This window comes from Ovis aries, chromosome 2 (assembly GCF_016772045.2).
Source record: "Ovis aries strain OAR_USU_Benz2616 breed Rambouillet chromosome 2, ARS-UI_Ramb_v3.0, whole genome shotgun sequence".
Taxonomy (NCBI): Eukaryota; Metazoa; Chordata; class Mammalia; order Artiodactyla; family Bovidae; genus Ovis; species Ovis aries.
This window is the reverse complement of record NC_056055.1, coordinates 50,893,707-50,901,562: the sequence shown is the minus strand read 5'-3', so window position 1 is coordinate 50,901,562 and position 7,856 is coordinate 50,893,707.

Here is a 7,856-nt window from a genome sequence, read left to right as displayed (position 1 = left end):
TCTGGTCCAAAATACTTACAAAAGAATTTTCAGCTTTCCTGAGTTTTTTCCCTTATTTAGATTTTGGTTTTTACATAAAGGTTGAATATTTGAATTTTCTTTTAAATTTCACTGAATCTTCTATTTCTTAACCATGCTTTCTGAAAATCTTAGATTTAACACTTTCAGGAAATTTAGATTGTCCCAGATAATATGCCAGACACCACAAAGTTTTCTCACTAGATTCTTACACCAAACTGTAAGCTCCTTGAGGGCAGGGACTTTTTATTCCCAGTGCCCAGCAGGATTAATCAAATTGAATGTTGGATGAATCAAATTCACCATATATGTCCTCAAGTTCCCATGAAGCCAGAATTTTGATGTGTAAATTATTCAGTACTACAGAAGTCCATCATTTATTATAATGAATAGACTATTCATTGGAGTAAGGTTTTTTCCTGACAGTAGGTCAGAAAAACCAAGCATTTCTCATTGTTCTGGAAAACTGCAAAATTCAGTTTTTCATTCAACAAACATGTGACTCCCTACCAGATGCCTAGTCTAGCTCAAGGGACAAAGATAACTAAGGTTTTGGTATTCCATAACTGCAGGTGACACAGACTTAGACCCAGGGCTGGCTTCATGGGTACGTGACCTATGCAGTCACAAGGGCCCTTTACTAAGAAAAGTCTCAAGCTTAGTTTATTGCTCTGCTGAAGCAATCTTGACATTCTTAATATTTTGAACACGGGGCCTGCATTTTTATTTTACACTGGGCTCACAAATTATGTAGCTGGTCCTGCTTGGATAGTATCATTTTGACCTAGTGAAAACAAGCATTAGAGTACCTTTTATCTACCTTCTAGTAAAGATATTCACATTCACTGAAAACTAGCTATAAAATAATTTAGTAACTTCTCATATCTAAAATTGAAGTAAAACTTCCTTCTTCCCACAAAGTTTCTTAACAGATCAAATGTTATTCATTTCAGAATTAGAAAAGCTTTCTATAAACCTATTAATAGGTTTTTACCTTTTCTGAGTTTTCAAATGGATGGTAGAATTGTAGGTGAACTTATCTACATACATAGCTACATACAGTTTTAAGGTTTTTAATGTTTTATTAATACATGCATTGAATAGTTGTCTACCTCATAATGTGCTTTAAATAAATGCTACTTTGAAACATCTGACACACCTTTTGTGTGTCTTTTAACCTATTTAAAAGATTGATAGCAAACTTGGATTTAGTATTAGTTTGAAAACTTTTGTTTACATTTTGTTGTTCATTTTTAGACCAGAATCAACCATAAGGCTATGACCGAGGCAGTGGTGCTTCTTGTTAGTGGTATTCTAAACTTTTTTGATCATATAACTCCTAACAGAAAAAGTTAAGAGAAGACACTCTAAATTTTGGTTATTTACAAATTATATACATTATACTCATCTATTACATACATCATAAAACATGTATAAAGGAAACTTTAGAAGGATCAGTTCAGTTCAGTTCAGTCGCTCAGTCGTGTCTGACTCTTTGGGACCCCATGAATTGCAGCATGCCAGGCCTCCCTGTCCATCACCAACTCTTGGAGTCTATCCAAACCCATGTCCATCGAGTCGGTGATGCCATCCAGCCATCTCATCCTCTGTCATCCCCTTCTCCTCCTGCCCCCAATCCTTCCCAGCATCAGGGTCTTTTCCAATGAGTCAACTCTTTGCATGAGGTGGCCAAAGTATTGGAGTTTCAGCTTCAAAAAATCAAAGTTCTACATTACCTCCTGCACTTTCATGGTTCACCTTGTCTTTCCACTGGTGTATGCACACTTCACTTTGAAGGCTGCTACTGTAAATCACAGAACTGGCATTTTACACTGAAAACACATTTATTAAGATCTGAATCATTCACATCTGTTCACTAAAGTTCTGCCCATTTACAAGTTTATTCAATATGAATGTGTGTCATAAATTATTTACTCAGTGAAAATTATACCAGTAGGAAACATAGTTGATAATATTTTGTCAAGCTGTATACAGTCATTAGTTCTCGTACAAATTTTAGAACATGTTTATTTTTCACACTACTCCCTAGAATGACATCTTGTATTATTTAGTAGTGTGATTGACAGTTCAGTTTGCCATACTGTTTTAAATTTACTAGAAAAATGACAATCCTACTCGGGATGCTAACTTTTGGTAAGTCATTGAAAAGGAAAATAGAGTGAATCTCCTTCAGTTCAGATTATTTTGAGAAATTAATCACTCTTTAGATAATTTAACCATAGCATTAATGATCACTATTTCAATTATTCCTGAAACATGACTGATACAGATTTAAATATAAATAGAAGAGATTTGGCATTCATTAATACTAAAGAACTATTTATATTCATTTCCTATTACTGATATAACAAATTTCCAGAAACTTAATGGTTAAGAAATTTCCTTCTAGGCCCTTCCCTTCCAGCAGAGAACATGAAAAGTGGTGCAGGCATTAGTATCACGAGGAGGGCTTGTTAACAGATTGCTAGGCTGACACCCAAGGATGTTGACTTCACAGGTCTGGGGTGGGAGCCCCTATACTGTATTTCTAGCCAGTTCCCTGTTGATGCTGTGGATCCGGGACTAGTTTGAGAACCAGGGATATAGAAAATGTATAGTTTAGGTTTAGTTTTTTCATGTATGACAGTTCCATGAATCTCTGTGAAGATAAAGCCAGTTTGGAGAATATCTTAAGTTTGGAGGTTGAGAGAGGGATAACCATGCTTCCCGTTAGCTACAGTGTCCTCTTTCAGCAAGAGCTAGAGCTAAGACTTCCCTTTTTTCAAATGGTATTTACGTTACTGAGCAGTTAATTATGCTAAGATCATCTTATCTTCTCAGGAACAGACCTGGTGCTATGTGGCCTATCTTCTAACTACATGAGAGGAGTCACTACAGAAACACAGGGAGCTTCGAACAGCTTACAACAGCTGGGGACAGGATAACAGTCCAGAACACAGACCACTCAGAACAGCTTTTAAACCCTTTTTGGCAGGTGAGGGATGGATGGCTGTTTCTTTTGAAAGCTATTTAAATTATGGGTACATGAACCTGCTCTGTTTATTAACTTGGAAAAGCCCATCACTATAAAAGATTAGTTTTGGGGTAAAATGAAGAATCCAAATTTTGTTCTAAAAGGATTACTTTCTTAAATACAAAGTGTCTGATCTGTTCTGAGCTATTACCTTAGAGATTTTGTGTGTGTATACAATTAACATTCGTACAAAAGAACAACTTCATGGCCTTTATTAAAAGTTGCAGAGTACTGGCAGGAAAACCATGATGCCCACCTACCTCGGTCACTCCAGGTGTGAGTAAACCACTCACTTTTGGGGTAGTCTTAAGGAAAACATCAGCTTATTAGCATCAGCTTATCACCAGCCCTGTCCCAATCTGGCATGTGTTCTGGGCTTGAGGAGAGGGAGCTGGTGGCCACCACATCATTAGTAGGACTAGTGGGAAGGTTAAGTTAGTAATATGCCATAGGCTTGTGTTCCCCTCCAGCAGGTATTGCTATGTGGTGTCCAGACTTCACGGCAATCTAAGAATTAGTAGTCTACTAAAAGAACTGAATCGAGTCTCTCAGTATGTGCTGACATCAAATACTGTGATAACACCCTAATGATTTTTAACATTATGAGATGTTCAAAACATACAGGAAGGTTGGAAGAATTTTACAGGGAATATATGTTTACCAAGACTCAACTGTCAACACTTTACTAAGCTTGTTATATCAGTTATCCAATAGTCTATCCACCTATCAATCCATCTTCATTTTTGATGTATTTTCATGAATGAATTGCAGTTATCTACACCCATCCTTCTAAACCTCCTCAGCAATGCATAACTAACTAAAGTTCAGTATTTTTCTTTTGTTGTAAAACTTCCATACAGTGAAGTGCACAAATATTAATGGTACTTTTGCTAAATAACTTTAGGCAAATGCATACACCTATATAACCCACACCCCTATTCAAAATATTCTTATTTACCATCACCCCAGAAAGTTCCCGCATGTCCCTTCCCAGAGACCACTTTTTTTCCCTACCAGACTTCCCGGTTCTAGAACTTCATGTAAATGGACTCAGACATTATGTATTCCCCATGATAATTTTTAAAAGACAAATTCCTAAGAAATTCAAAGTGTCTCTGAAACAGGGAGAATAGTGATACAGACAACATCTGGGATCAGATTCTAATGCATTCACTGAGCAGGTATTAGAACCTCTACTCTGTGGATACAGAGATCAGACAGATAATCTCTACCCTCAAGGAGTTCACACAGTTTTGAGGGGATACATCCTGGTCAGAGTCCTGGAGTTGAGACAGTCATCATGTGCCACAGAAGGAGACCTAATACAGTCTGGGAACCAGTAGGGAATCGAGGGAAATTTAATGTTGTTGACTCATTGGAAAAGACCCTGATGCTGGGAGGGATTGGGGGCAGGAGGAGAAGGGGACGACAGAGGATGAGATGGCTGGATGGCATCACTGACTCGATGGACCTGAGTCAGTGACTCCGGGAGTTGGTGATGGACAGGGAGGCCTGGCGTGCTGCGATTCATGGGGTCACAAAGAGTCGGACACGACTGAGCGACTGAACTTACCTAGGAACTTGTCTCAAGGCAAGAACTTGTCTCTGTATTATCCGCAACTCTAGAATCTTGTAACTCAAAATGATTTGTCCTTAAAAGGGCAGTTTTACAGTACTGAGATGTCAGGCATTCTGGCAAAGAAACTATAAAAGTTACAAACTGATATTGGGGTTACTGTTTTCTCTAGTTTGAATTGATATAAACTCAGATGCTGTATTCAGCATTGCTTCCAAATGTAAAAACACCGTGCTTTTCTGTTCCTGGACCACAAGTGGCAGAAGTTTTGAAGGGCTCCAAACGGCAACAGCAAAGCTTTAAATCTTCCTGGATTTTGCCTTAGCTTTCTCAAGGTTTATCACACCCATTATATCTCCAAGTTTAGGTTCTCATTTCCTAACTCATTTTCACTCATTACCTTCAAATTTTACACACAAATTACAAATGAAAGGTACTTGGATCCCTTATATACCAACTTTCCCCTATGGCTGTTTTCTAGTGGGGAAATATGAGGGGAGCCTAAGAAAATGTGATGGTATTGAAATTTGATTAATCACTCTTGTTCCAGCAAAGTATGACAGGGATAAGCAGTTTGGAAGCTTCTTTTATCCAAAGGGAAAGGAGAAAGCTATATACCAGGAGCCACCTATTGCTACAGATATGATGACCCTTGAAAGAAATTAAGTTTCTTTTTCCTATCATTTGAAACAAAAAGTTAGCTAGCATCTCAGTGTAACTAAATGCATTCCCCTTTTTTGGTGTACTGTGTCAGGAGCAAGTCACTGCTGACTAATGACTGAAGAGAACTTGAACTGAATGTTGATGGTAAAAGGAAAAGCAACTACTGAGGTGGTCTGCTTTAAACAAGTCACGGCACTTCTATAGTAACAAAGCAGCCATCAATGACAAACTGATTTTAAGGAATACTTTCTTCTTGCCCTTCTCAGTCAGCTTGACTCAGCTGAGTTCCACAATTCACAAACAGCTGCAAGAACAGAAAAATGAAGTGCCTGTACACTGGAATCCTGACTCAAGCAGACTTGTCTCATTGGCTGGATAGAGTAAAGGATAGCAGAATGTATAACTGAATCATTTTCCTATACACCTGAAACACAATACTGGAAATCGACTATACTCACATATAAAAAAAAAGGATAACTAAGCATTAAAGGTAAAGGAGAGGGAAAAAGTATCATCATTTAGCACATGTATGTTATAGCCTGAAGGTTTGTGTCCCCCAACCTTGTATGTGGCAGTCTTGACCCCCACTGTGATGGTATTTGGAGGGCAGTCTGTGGAGAGGATTACATTTAGATGAGGTCACGAGGTTCTCTCTCTGCCATGTGACGACACAGAAGTCTGTACACTAAGAGGCCTCTCATGGGGAACCAAATCTGCCAGCACCTTGATTTTGAACTTTCCAGCATCTGGAACTGATAAATGTCTGTTGATTAAGCTATTTGTTGTTGTTTAGTTGCCCAGTCGTGTCCACCTCTTTTGAGACCACATGAACTTGTAGCCCGCCAGGCTCCTCTGTCCATGGGATTCTCCAGGCAAGAATACTGGAGTGGCTTGCTATTTCATTCTCCAGGGGATTTTCCCAACCCAGGGATCAAATGCACAACTGCACTGGCAAGAGGATTCTTTACCACTGAGCCACCGGGGAAACCCCTTAAGCCATTTAGTCTATGTTATTTCATTATGGCAGCCTGAGTAGTGTTAAAGTGTTTCCGACAACTTCTATGACCCATCAAGGAATGAAAGTCAGACAGGATATTCCAGGATGCTGTGATGCTGAATATTCATATGTCCCTTCACTCTCCTGATTCTTTTTTTTTTTTTTCTCTCTCGATTCTTAAAAGAAGTATTTATCAGACATCTACCAGGTATAAAGCACTGTGCCAGGCACTTGAAACTGTGGAACACTAGATCAGAGTCTCTGCCTTGTGGAGCTGACATTTGAAAAGCTAAGTAAGTAAAGTCGCTCATGTCCAACTCTTTGCGACCCCATGAACGGCAGCCTACCAGGCTCCTCTGTCCACGGGATTTTCCAGGCAAGAGTACTGTAGAAGTGGGTTGCCATTTCCTTCTCCAGGGGATCTTCCCAACCCAGGGATCGAACCCAGGTTCTCGGTATTGCTGGCAGGTTTTCCCGTCTGAGCCACCAGGCTAAGGCATCAAATAATGACAATATAAACAAAATAGGTAAGTGCTATGATGACAGCACAGGAATACGGTACCACAAGAGTATGTAAGAGGGGAATCTGAATTGGTCCTTAAGTGTAAGCTGGCAACCCCGAGGAAGTGACATCTGAGCTGAGATCTGGAGGCAATCAGCAGGACTTACTGAGTGAACCAGTACAGCGGGACTCCGCATGGGCAAGGCTGGGAGACCAGAGAGTACAAAAGTCCCCATTGGCTGGGCAGGGCAGTTTTAGCTGCAGATGACAACAAGGGAGACAGGGCCTGGATCACCTGATCTGAAAAAAATATAGAAATATGAAGAATGGACTGAAGGCAGAGGAGAACCTTGATAGATCCTATCTTATCCATTTCTGCTTCAGAATCAGATACAGTCATCTGCAGAAAAAGCTCCCTACTGGAAACTAGATTCTGAAGGAAGCTGGGATCAGCCTTTGGAGACTGGGAGGTGCTGCAGCTGCAGACCTCCCCAGACCCCCAACCCCACGTCACACTGTGAGAAATGCTCTCTACTCCCCTCACTCTGCAGGCAGTTTACAATGACATTTCATCAGAGGACGTGCTGAACACCCCTTTTATCAATTCTAGAGTTCAGGATATTCACTTTTATGATAAATGTCTTTAAAAATTCTATAACTGGAATGTTTTAGAATTATTAATGTATGGCAACTGCTTCCTCATCTGGTGGTCCCTTATCAGGCAAGCTCAACTATCCCTAGGGTCAGGGAGTGCCTTACAATTTAATGTGTAAACCAACAGTGTAGCTCATATGATTTCACAGTCTCCTAACAGAAACAAGCAAAATGAAAAGCAGATATAAAAAGCTCAGAAAGCACCAATATCCAGACCATTTAGCTTGGGAATAAGCATGACCTGAAGATACATTATTATAATACAAAGTATTAATAAGCTGAATTTACCAAGACAGTTTATACTCAGTAAGGGAAAAGTTTATTTGGAAAAAGCCTGTTAAAAAAAAAAATGCTTTGCAGTCAACCTATTTGGAAAAGAAACTTATTCGTAACTTTTCTTGACCAAACAAAA